The sequence below is a fragment of the Protopterus annectens genome, chromosome 12.part0 (assembly GCF_019279795.1).
Source record: "Protopterus annectens isolate FY-2018-M chromosome 12.part0, PAN1.0, whole genome shotgun sequence".
NCBI classification, from domain to species: Eukaryota; Metazoa; Chordata; order Ceratodontiformes; family Protopteridae; genus Protopterus; species Protopterus annectens.
This window is the reverse complement of record NC_056746.1, coordinates 1117662987-1117676491: the sequence shown is the minus strand read 5'-3', so window position 1 is coordinate 1117676491 and position 13505 is coordinate 1117662987. Positions and strand designations below refer to the sequence as shown.

General features: G+C 49.6%; 1 protein-coding gene across 1 annotated transcript in view; it reads left to right on the top strand.

Moving 5' to 3' along the window:
• Positions 1-13505, top strand: part of LOC122817013 (small nuclear ribonucleoprotein-associated protein B') — a 293067-nt gene that overhangs the window by 134483 nt on the left and 145079 nt on the right. The gene's annotated exons all lie outside the window — the stretch shown is intronic.

Here is a 13505-nt window from a genome sequence, read left to right as displayed (position 1 = left end):
AGCTCTTCCAGACCTATGGGGACTCGGATGCAGAAGATTCCATCCCTTCGGCCTCCCCTCCTGAGGATATTTCTTTTGCGGAAGTTCTGCACACCATGAGGGAACATTTCAAGTGGCAAGGTCAGGAATATTCTGATTCTAGGAAAAGCCTTAGAACTTTCCTTAAGAAGCCTCAGCACAGGCCCTTAGCTATTCCTCCTGTACTTGATGTTCTGGATGATTTGTATTCTGACTAGTGCTACCCCTGATTCTCTTCCTCCTGCTCCAGCCAAGCCAGACAGGTATTGCAGGGTCCCAGAAACTCATTCCCATTTATTCAGGGCCCATACTGCTGATTTGGAAACTATTTCACAGGGGCCTAAAGGAGTTTCAGCCTCCACCTCAAAAAATCCTTTGCCCTCCAACAGGGAAGCGAGGTCATTAGAGAGATGGGGCAAAAAGGTTTACACATCCACTACCTTATCTATGACAGCTTTAAATTGCCTTTTTCATATGTTACAATATCAGGATTATCTCTTAGAAGATTTACAAAAAACATTAGCTTCTCCTCATCCTTTAGACAGGAAGACTTTGCAGGAAGCTGTACATAACACTCAGCAAGTAAGCAATCACTTCCTGCAGTGTGGATATGATGCACTGGAAGCTTCATGTAGGGCAGCTATGACAGAGGTAGTGATTCGTAGACATGCTTGGTTAAAAGATCAACCTCTACCAGATCATGTAAAAGCAAAACTGCTGGATGCACCTTTGGAAAAGAACAAGCTTTTTGGTGCAAATGCTAAGGATGTGTTAAAGACCATCGAAGAAAAAGCAAAATCAGTTCAGACTGTGAAAGATTTCCTCCAGGTTCAACCCCCCAGATTCAGTAGGAATTGGCCTTCAAAAAACTGGTCCTTTCCTAATCCAGAAAAGTTTCAAAGGGGTAAGAACAGACGTGGCCGAGGAAGAGGCCAATACAGAGGCCCTTACAGGGGACGACAATGGCAGCCAGGAAACCAAAGTGACGCAGGGGTTTCACCTGCCCAACAACCACAAACTCCATGACTTTCCTCTACTACCGCCCACCAGGGAACAACTAGAAGCTCCCTTGGGCGGGAAATTATCTCTGTTTGCAGAAAACTGGCACAGACTGACAAAGGACAAATGGATTTTGGACATTATAGACAGAGGGTACAGGTTTCATTTTCATACCTTAACAAGAAAACAAGGCATGCCAAACCTACCACAAAATCAGAGGGCAGAGGCTATCAAGCAAATCACTCTGACTCGAATGAAAGCAATAGAAAGAGTGCCACAACAAGAACAAGACCAGGGGTTTTACTCAAGACTGTTCCTTGTTCCAAGAAAAGAATCTCAATGGAGACCAATACTGGACTTGTCCGCATTAAATACCTTTCTCATAGTACCAAAGTTCAAAATGCTGACTCTACAGCATCTCCTTCCCATGCTGGGCAAGGAGTCGTGGCTGATTACTCTGGACCTCAAGGAGGCATACCTGCATGTCCCTGTCAGACACAGCTGCAGAAGATACCTCGGATTTCTTGCAGGGCCAGAGCATTATCAATTCTCAGCATTGTCATTTGGCTTGTCTACTGCGCCCAGAGTATTTATAAAATGCCTGGCTTCAGTAATTGCTCATTGCAGGATCCAGGGTATACAAATTTACCCGTACCTGGACGACTGCCTCATACAAGCGGACGACAAATTGATGACAAAAAACCTGGATTATGTCATACGATTACTTCAAGCTCCGGGATACACAGTCAACTTCCAAAAGTCAAGACTGCAGCCATCCCAGCAAATAATCTTCTTAGGAGCCAAACTAGACACAGCCTCTCAGATGGCTTACCTGACAGAAGACAAGCAAGAGAAGTTAACTCGTTACTTCAAAGGTTTAGCAAAACTTACCCAGATGACTGCAAGGAGATTCCTACAGGCCCTGGGTTACATGGCATCCTGCATTCTACTGGTTCCATTAGCAAAACTACACGTGAGAAAGCTTCAATGGTACCTAAAAAGCATTTGGTCTCAACACAGCAACAACTTGGAGACTATCATACCACTCATTCCATGCCTACAAAAGGAATTCCTATGGTGGGCCTCGGTGAGCCAGGAAAACACGGGTATGTCATTCAAAAAACCACAGATAACACAGCCCATGACTACAGACGCCTCAGACCTTGGATGGGGGGCGCACATGGAAGGCAGGTGTATAAAAGGACAATGGTCTCCAAAGGAAACACATCTGCATATAAACCAAAAGGAAATGCTGGCAGTAATGCATGCCATCGAGGCTTTTCAACACCAACTCCAGCAAGGCCATTTAATGATACGGACAGACAACACCACTGTGATGTGGTACATAAACAAGCAGGGGGGCACCCACTCTTACCCCCTTTGCAGACTGACAATGCAGCTTTGGGAGAAATCACTGAGCCTAAACATCCAGTTACAATGCCAATTTGTTCCAGGGAAAGACAATGTGTTGGCGGACAGCCTCAGCAGGAATTTCACAGATCCACACGAGTGGAGGTTACATCCGAAGGCCTTCAGACAACTCACTTCGACATGGGGCAAGTGGACCTATTTGCCTCTCACCTCAACCATCTTCTACCAAAATTTTGCACAAGGACATACCATCCAAAAGCTTGGAAAATAGATGCCCTCTCATTCAACTGGAACTCCCTAGCAATCTATGCATTCCCACCTCTGCCACTGATGACCTCAGTATTACTAAAGATCAAAGCAGAGAAGCCCAAGGGAATCATAATAGCTCCGGATTGGCCAAGACAACACTGGTACCCAGTACTACGGAGCATATGTCACACCAGGAGGTGGGCCCTCCTCCAGTGGCCTCTATTGACTCAACACAATTTCGAAACACTGCATCCAAATCTTCAGACACTGCAGCTAACAGCCTGGGAAATCCCATAAATAACTTCAGCTTATCTCTCTCCAATGAAGTTCAGCGGATACTAACAGAGGCTCGAAGACCATCCACTAGAAAGGTTTACTTAGCAAAGTGGAAAAGATTCAGCAATTGGAATACCAGCAAGGGACATGATGCATCATTGTTGAACATCCTACTCATCTTGGAATATTTGGCAGATATGTTAAAAAACGGCCTCTCATATTCTTCCATAAAGATACATGCATCTGCTATTTCAGCTAGATACAACACTGATCCTCCTGATGTCCTTCAAGGATGCATCTGCAGTCCTAACAAATGGGTTGTCCTGGCCTCGGGCAGCCCTTCGGTCGGCCGGATTCCAAAGTCTGGGTCTGGCCTCGGCTGATGTCGCACTTCACCCGACGTCATAGCTGCAGTTCTTCGGGTATAAAGGCATCAGCAGACTCCATTTTCCTCTGTCTTTCTTGCCGCGTGGCGCCCGAAGCAGAAGCTGTTCGCAAGTGACGGTCAGTCAGAACCAGAGATTGCTACTACTGAAGACTTCTAAAAAGCTAAGTACCCCGTTGGGGACTCTTTCTTGCCTCAGCCGATGTCAGAAAAAGTTAACTGTTTAACTTGTGGGAAACAAATACCTCATAAAGATTTCCACTCTTACTGCCTACCTTGTTTAGGCCCAGACCACGACGTAGCAGCTTGTCTAGCCTGTGCTTCCTTCAACCGACCGACACTTAGACGTCGGTCGGAGTTTGCAGAGGAGTTTTTCGGCTCCGCTTTTGCTTATATCATGCCGTCTGAGACTCCGACTTCACATTTAGCCAAAAAGCGTAAGGAGAAGGACTGACGCTCGCGGTCTGTGGTTGCGGTCGGCTTAACCGCAGATCTGAAGTAGGATATTCATTTGTCTGCAACCTGTGGGTTATGGATCCGATATCGGATCCGAACCGGCATAGTTTTCCAGCTATGGATCCAAGCTCTCAGCTCCTCCCCTCACCCATAATGCCCTGCTCTACCCTCATGACCTCAGATCTTGTTTGCCGCGCTGGTAACTAGATGTGGATTTCATAGCTCTCAGCTAAGTAGACTTTTCTTGTTAAAAAAATAGAGAATTTTTTCCTTCTTTAACAATTTTTGTGTGAAAGTTGTAGGTTTCCTATTATTATTGACTGTTTTTAGATTAATTTAATTTTCAGTAGTAATTTTTATTCCCTCCCCTCGCTGGTACGTAGAGTGTGTGTGAGGCCTGTGTGCTTCTTTTATTGTTTAAGTTACTTTTCTGTAACTTTAGGTTAGTTTATAGACTATGGCTGAACAGCCTAAGTCCATATTTTCAAAATGCTCCGAGTGTGGCCATAAGCTCTCACCGGCTGATGGCCACACTCGGTGTGTTAAGTGTCTTGGGGTTGAACACCTCACATCTGGTTGTTCCATTTGTGCAGGGTTCAACCCCAGGGCACTGAGGGAGCGGAGGTCCAAGCTGGTCTTGGCGGGTCTTTTACCGCCGGACTCGGCTCCGACCTCCGCTCCTTCGGGGACTCCTGCGGCTGCAGTTGTTCCCCCTGTGGCACCCCCTCCTGCTCCTGGGACTCAAACTCCCGCTTCAGGACAGGAGAGGGATGCTTCTAAGAAGGACCGGAGGGAGAAGCACCACGGCGGGCCGAGACCACTGTTTGGGCCCAGCCAGCCAAGCGGGCTTCTCCACCGGCTTCCTTGTCGGTGCGGTCTCCTCCTTCTCGGCTCCGGTCACCTGTGTGCTTCTCACCGGGTCCTGAGGAGGAGGAGACCCGATCTCCGAGGCTATCGAGGAGGCATTCCAGGCCTACCACGGTAGCCACGTCGAGATCTACCCATAGCCTTTCGGATGCTGATCTGGACCGGATGATGAGAAGGTTCATCCAGGCCCAGATGCAGATGGGAGTGCTCTTGCCTCCCCTCCGGGGAGCTCAACACCCTTTTAAGCCTATTGCTCCTTCTCCGACCCGCTACCGGGTTCGAGCAACTGGAGCCAAGCAGCCGAGCCGGGGAGGTCGGAGCCGATAGTACTTGGTACCGGATCCGACCATGCCTCGAGTGCGCCGGATCCGATCTCTCGGAGCCTGGATCCGAGCCGGATCCGGGGATCAGTGCTCCTTCGGCGCCGTCTGTGTCGGAGCGCACTGTCCCGGATCCGAGTGCTTGGCGCCGGCTCGATCCACTCTTCGGATCGAGGGGAGCCTATTGTCGGATCCTTTGGTCGAGGTCGGCTCCCCTTCGGCTTTGATGTAGTGGAGAGGGCTCTGTTGAGGGTCTCCGGACCCCGGCACTTGCTTCGGCTCCGTCCCGTGCTCCCTCTGCACTGGGCCAGGCTTCCACCATCCGGCCCCTGGGACAGCCCGTTTCTGTGCCCCAAGTTGCTCCCATGGAGCAAATTGCTGCTTGCGAGGACTCCTCTGACAGCCCCAGAGGAGGCTCCTCGCAAGCATACGTGCAAAAGGAGGCACATTGACTCCTGAGTCTCTCACTGAAGACACGGACTTGGAGGAAGGGGAAGGCTCCCCACGGTCACCCGAGGATGTCTCCTTCGGAGACATCATGGAAATGCTCCGTATTAGGGGGGGGTGGTCTGCCCCCAAGTCTTCCTCTGACGAGTCCGTGTTCTTGGAGGCATTCGAAACGGGCCCGTCTACCTCTTGGGTGTCCCCTGCCGACCCCTGGTGGACCTTATTACCACCAGGGCGTGGAAGGAACCGGACACCGTGGAGCCAATTCCCAAAAGACCTGATAGAATCCTTAGCCCGCCTTCCGACAGGACCCATTGGAGTAAGGGGCCTCCTGTAGATGCCATGTTGATGGCGGCGGCCACAGAGGGAACTGGCTCAGGAGAGTCCCTCAGTCCACCCACCGAGCAAGGAGTCTCGGATGATGGACCGCTTGGGGAAGCGGATGTTCAGTTCGGCGACCTTCTCGGTAAGGGCGCTGAACTATTTGGCACATGTTATTCGGATGCAGCGAGACCTTATTAAGGAGTACGCTGCATCCCCCCCCCCCCGAGTCCATTTCGGAGGAGGACAGAGCTCTGCACTCCACCAAAATGGCCACTCTTAGGTCAGTCACAAATACTTCTATGCGGCTACTCTCCCATGCTACGGAGGCCGCTAGAGCTCTTGAGGACAGGACTGGTCACTAGGCGTCAGGCCTGGCTCCGCCACTCGATTTTCTGAGCCCTTCAAGGCGTCGTTTGAACGCCTTTGATGGTTCTGCTCTGTTTGGCAAGACCGTTCGAGCGTTGACCCAGAGCGAGAAGGACGGGAAGACGCTGTCTGCCGTCGGAATCCGCTTCTCTGCACCCCAGAGGCCCTATTCTAGGAACCAAAAGGGTCAGAAGAAGATGTGGTTCGAAGTCGCAGCAGTCCCAGCCTGCTCGGACAACCAGTCCTTCCGTGGCAGAGGAGGACAGGGAGGGCGCCGCCCTAGAGGCAGAGGGTCTGCCACAAACTGCTGGTCCAGGGAACCTTTCTCTGAACGGCCCGCGCAGCAACCCTGAGGGGTTGCCCGACTGCTCTACTCTGGAGGCAGTCGGGGGACGTTTTTCGGGGCACCTAGCGGCATGGGAGTCCATAACATCGGACCGCTGGGTTCTCCAAATCATATCCAGGGGATATCGCATTCCTTTCCTTCACCTTCCAAAGATGAAGTCCCTCCCAGACGTACCACCCGGTCAAAGGGAGGCCGCTTTGGCAGAAATTGGCCATCTGCTAGAGAAAAGAGCCATCCAGCCCGTTCCCCCAGACCAGATCGGATCAGGGTTCTACTCCAGGTTCTTTTTAGTGCCAAAAAAGACGGTGGAACTAAGACCAATCCTAGACCTCTCTCTCTTGAACCTGGCAGTCCCCAAAGAAAAATACCGAATGGTCACTCTTCAATCTATTCTCCCCCTTCTGGGAGAAGGCCACTGGATGTGCTGATAGATCCCAAGGACGCGTACTACCACATCCTAATGGACAGACGCTCCAGGAGGTTTCTCCGCTTCCGGCTGGGAGCCAGTCACTACCAGTTCCGGGTCCTTCCCTTTGGTCTCACCACAGCCTCCAGGGTGTTTACCAAATTACTAGCAGTGGTAGCGGCCCACCTGAGGCTTCAGGGGTGCAGGTCTTTCCCTACCTGGACGACTGGCTCCTTACCGCCCCAACAAGGCATCTACTTCTCTCGTGAGACTCCTTTCTCCATCTTGCTCCATTTCTGGGCATCACAATAAATACAAACAAGTCCAACCTGGCACCCACTCAGCTCTTAGATTTCATAGGGGCCAGACTAGACACAAGGAGTTCTGAGCCTTCCTCACTGCGGGCAGGGTTCTAAATCTGCAGCTCCAGGTGCGCGCCATTCTCCATTCATGTTCTGTTCCAGCGGAGTTGGTCCTGAGGCCTCTAGGGTCCATGGCCGTCGATAGCACTTCTTCCTCTTGCCAGGCTCAATATGCATTCTACAGTGGGCGCTCTTAGTACAGTGGTCATACCTTGCTCTCCCATGCATCATCCCATAGCGATCAGCAAGGCTTGCAAGCGGTCCCTCTTGTGGTGGCTCCACTCCCGGATCTCCACGAGGGTCGCCCATTTTGTGCTTCTCCCCTCTCGCCACGGTGACCACGGACGCCTCCGCCTCGGGTGGGGGCACTTTGGGCGGACAGTCCAAGGCACGTGGAGCGATTCAGAGACCTTTCTGCATATCAATGTTCTAGAGATGAGAGCAGTGCTCTTAGCGTTGCTAGCACTTCAGGACTTTCTTCCCTTGGGAACAATTGCGATTCAATCGGACAATATGTCTGTTGTCTGGTACATCAACAAGCAAGGGGGAACAAGGTCTTACCCTCTTTGTCGAGAGGCCATGAGAGTTTGGGAATGGGCAATCTCCACCAATCGCTTTCTCATAGCAACGCACATTCCGGGTCGGTCCAACATCCTAGCGGACAAGCTCAGTCGCACCATTCTGACCCCTTACGAGTGGTCTCTCAATTGTCAAGTAGCGGAACGCATATTCGCACGGTGGGGAACCCCTTCATGCGATCTTTTTGCTTCTCCCTCAAACACCAAGTGCGACAGTTTTTGCTCTAATACCTCCTCCCGGAGGTACCCCAAGAAGGCAGCTCTGGTGCATGCTTGGCCACCCGGTCTTCTGTATGCCTATCCACCCTTGCCTCTGATGCTGCAAGTTCTTCAGAAAGCCTCTCGGGTGGGTTGCAGAATGATTCTCATTGCTCCATTCTGGCCTCGACAGATCTGGTTCCCCTTCCTAAGGTCTCACTCGGTGAATCCTCCTTGGATTCTAGATCCCATTCCTGATCTGATATCCCATCCATCCTGCATTCCTCCTCCGAACCTGGACAACCTGAAGCTGACCGCTTGGCTGCTCCAGTTCCACTCTTGATAAGGACTCGGTATTTCTTCACGGTAAAGGCTATTTTGGTGGCGGCTCATAAACCATCCACTAGAAAGGTTTACGAAGCAAATGGAACGTTTCTCTGTGTGGGCGGAGCGGCAAGGCCTAGATCCCTTCACGGTTCCTCTCCCTGTAGTGCTTGATTTTCTAACCTCTCTCTTTAATGATGGTGCCAGCAGTTCCACAGTCAAAGTTCAACTGGCGGCAATTTCTCACTATCACATTGGTCAAGAGTCTAATCCTCTTATGTCAGCCAAATTGTGCAAAACATTTCTTAAAGGTACTTTCCTTCTCAGGCCCCCTATAAAGCAAGCAGTTCCTCCTTGGGACCTTTCTTTGGTCCTACAGGCCTTGACCACTCCCCTTCGAGCCAGCTACAGTGGATCTCAAATTCTTGTCTTACAAGTCAGCCTTTTTGGTAGCCTTTACATCAGCCAAGAGAGTTTCTGTACTTCAAGCTTTATCAGCTAAACCTCCTTACTTGGTTTTTATCCGGACCGTGTCTCCCTCAGGACCAACCCGTCCTTCCTTCCTAAAATCGCTTCTGAAGCAAACATCAATCAATCCATTAACCTCCCTGTTTTCTTCCCTAAGTATGAAAACAAAGGTGAATATAGCCTACACTCACTAGATGTTCACAGGCAACTAAGATTTTATCTCAACAGGACAGCTGGTCATAGGCAATCCGACCAGCTGTTTATTTCCTTTGCAAAATTCAATTTGGGCAAGCCAATTTCTAAAGTTTCTCTGTCCCGCTGGATTTCACAGTGCATTTTATTGGCTTATCAAGCGTCAGGAAGGCCGCACGGAGGGTGTTCATGCCCATTCAACCCGGTCAGTATCTACCTCGGCAGCCTTCAAGGCTAGGATTCCTCTAGATGATATTTGTGCAGCAGCCACGTGGGCTTCATCTCATACATTTATTTCTCACTATAAGTTGGATCTTGCATCTAGGGTAGAGCATCCTTTGGCTCGCGTGCTCGGAATATCCTTCCATGATGGCCGCCCAAGATTCAGGTAGCTGGGGACTCTGTCCCACAGGTTGCAGACAAATGAATATCCTACTTCAGATTTAGAAGTTATGTACTCACCATAACGTTCCATCTGAGTAGGTGTATTCATTTGTCTGCAACCATCCCGCCCTCCTATCCCCCTGGCCTTTCAGTTTCCTGCATATTCCTTGTTACCCTTTTGAGGGTATTGTTGCTTTGGCAAACTCGATCTGAGGTCATGAGGGTAGAGCAGGGCATTATGGGTGAGGGGAGGAGCTGAGAGCTTGGATCCATAGCTGGAAAACTATGCCGGTTCGGATCCGATATCGGATCCATAACCCACAGGTTGCAGACAAATGAATACACCTACTCAGATGGAACGTTATGGTGAGTACATAACTTCTAATTTCGGCCGAGAGTGTCTGTTTCGGCTGAAACAGTCTGCGGTTCTTCCTTCGGCCGAAAGCATGCCTCCTACTACCAAGGCCTCTTCCAGCATGGCTGAATCTGCTACTGAAATTCCACCTGCTCTTACAGTTTCTCAGGATTTATCAGATACTATTCCCCTAGATGTATCTACTCCTGCACGTGGAGCTGCTAGGCCCCCTGCATCCATGTCAATTAAGGCTTTTGCCAGGGCTAAAGCAGCTAAATCTTCAAAGGCAGTGCCTGCTAAAGCCCCCTCACAGGCCTAGCTCTAGTACTCAAATGCTTAGTCTAGCAGAGGATCTCATTTCTTTAATCAGGGGAACCCAGTCTCACCCTGACAGGGCCTCACCCCCCTCCAGAGAAGAGGCCTAGAGCAGAGCCCCCTGAGCCACTTTCTACTGATTACTCCTCAGATGATTCAGAAAATCCAAACCCTCCTGAGGGCCCTTACTCTCCATATGAGGACTCTGATGCAGAAGACTCCATTCCTTCTGCCTCTCCTCCTGAGGAATTTTCTTTTGGGGAAACCTTGCATGCTATGAGGGAACAATTTCAATGGCAGGGCCAGGATTTTTCTGACTCTAGGAAAAGGCTTAGGACCTTTTTGCATTTGCCACGGCATAGGCCTTTAGCCATTCCTCCAGTACTTACAGTTGTGGATGATGCTTTTAATGATGCTTGTACTGCTCCTGATTCACTTCCTCCGGCCCCTGCTAAGCCCGACAGATACTACAGGGTGCCGGACACACATTTCCACTTGTATAAGGCTCCTTTGGCAGATCCTGAAACTATTTCACAGGGCCCCAAGGCTGTAGCAGCTACCTCTGCAAAAAAAACCCCTCCCCTCTGAAAGGGAATCTAGGGCCTTAGAGAGATGGGGTAAAAAAGTTTATACTTCTGCTACTCTTTCGGCTAGGGCCTTAAATTAGAAGTTATGTACTCACCATAACGTTCCATCTGAGTAGGTGTATTCATTTGTCTGCAACCTGTGGGTTATGGATCAGATATCGGATCCGAACCGGCATGGTTTACCAGCTATGGATCCACGCTCTTAGCTCCTCCCCTCACCCATAATGCCCTGCTCTACCCTCATGACCTCAGATCGAGTTTGCCAAAAGCAAGAACACCCTGAAAAGGGTAACGCAACATATGCAGGAAACTGAAAGGCCAAGGGGATAGGAGGGCGGGATGGTTGCAGACAAATGAATACACCTACTCAGATGGAACGTTATGGTGAGTACATAACTTCTAAATCTGAAGTAGGAGATTCATTTGTCTGCAACCTGTGGGACAGAGTCCCCAGCTACCTGAATCTTGGGCGGCCATCATGGAAGGATATTCCGGAGCACCGCGGAGCCAAATGATGCTCTACCCCTAGATGCAAGATCCAACTTGTAGTGGGAAATAAAGGTATGAGATGAAGCTCACGTGGCTGCTGCACAAATATAATCTAGAGGAATCCTAGCCTTAAAGGCTGCCGAGGTAGAGACTGACCAGGTTGAATGGTTATGTACACCCTCCGGTGCGGGCCTTCCTGAAGCTTGATAAGCCAATAAGATACACTGTGAAATCCAGCGAGATAGTGAGACTTTAGAAATTGGTTTGCCCAAATTAAATTTAGCAAAGGAAATGAACTGGTCGGATTGCCTATGACCAGCCGTCCTGTTTAGATAAAATCTAAGTTGCCTATGAACATCTAAGGAGTGAAGCTTGTATTCAACTTTATCATATTTAGGAAAGAAAACAGGGAGGTTAATGGATTGATTGTTTGCTTCAGAAGCTACTTTAGGAAGAAAGGACGGGTTGGTCCTGAGGTAAACACGGTCCGGATGAAAGACCAAGTAAGGAGGTTTAGCTGATAATGCTTGGAGCTCTGAAACTCTCTTGGCCGAAGTAATGGCTACTAAGAAGGCAGTCTTGAACGATAAGAATTTCAGATCTACCGTAGCTGCCGGCTCGAAAGGGGGGGGGGGGGGGAGGACAGTCAAGGCCTGAATAGGTTTATACTAGGCTATCTGCCCTAAGGCATTTATAAGCCTAGCCCAAATTATTGTGGCTTACGCCACCCCTTATATGAAAAAATACTGTGCCCATTAGTTTGTTGTGCCTCTGTCCAGCAGTGACCCAGAGATGATTCCCGGGGTAAACCTACGATCTCCCGTCCACAGGTCTAGATTTCTCTTGAACAGAGTCAGCGAGGTGCTCTGCCTCACATGGACCGGGATTTTATTCCACAGCATAGGGAGTCTCTGAGTGATAAATCTATCCCTCCAGCACGCCCTATTTATATCCGTGCTAAGGTTTAAGTCGCTTGCTCTAGTGGTTTTGGTGGATTTGGATTTTTTGAGGTGGAGCATGTCCATTAATTCCGGGTTGGACATGGCCTTGTATGTCAGGCACATGTCACCTCTGAGCAGACTGTATGCGACTGAATAGAGCTGGAGTTTCTTCAATCTGGCAGCATATGACAGATTTTGGAGTCCCTTTATCCTTTTGGTGAGGAACTTTTGGGGTCTCTCCAATTGCTGCAGATGTCGGGTGAGATACATCCCGAATGGGGCATTGTACTCGATCATTGGTCTGATAAGTGAAGAGTACAGGGGAACAATGACCTCACTAGATCTGGATGTGAATCCCTTCATGATCAGGTGGGCAATGTAGAAGGTCTTTCTAACCACTTTAGCAATGTGAGTGTCAAAAGAAAGGCCACTGTCAACCTGGGTCCCCAGGTCCCTGATAACCTCTTCTGTGCTTAGTGGATTGCCACCTATATGGTAGCTTGGGGTTACCTTGTTTTTCCGAAGGGTATGACTATACATTTTTGGCGTTTAACTTCAGGCCATGGCTCTGGCACCAGCTATCTGTTTCCGTGAGTCCCTTCTGAAGGATATCAGTGAAAACTGCATTTTCCACTATGGCGCCCAGTTTGCAGTCATCTGCAAACTTTGTCAGCCAAAGTCCTCCCATGTTGGCCTGTACTTCTGAGAAGTAGATGCCAAACAATAGGGGCCAAGGACCGAGCCCTGTGGGACACCACTTGTGACCGGCTTGGAGTCTGACACAGCGCCAGCAACTCTAACCCTGTGGGTTCTGTCCTTAAGCCAGTTTGCAACCCATCTTGTGACATATGGGTTTACATTTAAGCTGGTAAGTTTTTCTACAATACCGAGTGGGGTATTGTGTCGAAAGCCTTTGCAAGGTCAAGGTAGGCTGTATGGACTGCCTTTCCTCATCAATGGCCTTGGTGACTATTTCAAGAAGTCACCAAGTTCAAAAGGCATGATCTTCCCTTGACAAAGCCAAACTGGGTCGGGTCCAATGTCTGCAAGTCCCCTATATCTTTGTTTATGAGCTCCATTATGATCCTCTCCATAGCTTTGCAGACTAGACTTGTTAAGCTTATGGGGCGGTAATTACCAGGGTCCGTAGAGCCACCTTTGTAGAGTGGGACCACAGTTGCCGTAGCCACTCCTTGGGCATGTATCCTGTGGTAAGGCTGAGATTAAACAGCTGCCTTATGCGGGTTTAATTCCTCATTTAGCTCGTAGCACACAGCCGGGACACCATCCGGTCCCATTGATGCTGTGTTTTAGCTTTAGAGAGAGCAGCTTTCACCTGCATTTGAGATGTCCGGGAGGCTACACTCGGCTGGGATAGTTATCTCTCCTTTAGGAAGGGAGAGTTTGTTGAAGTTTGCACTGAACCTGTCTGCCAGTATGTTGGCAATGTCTGTGGGTTCAGTGATTTTTGTATCATTTTGG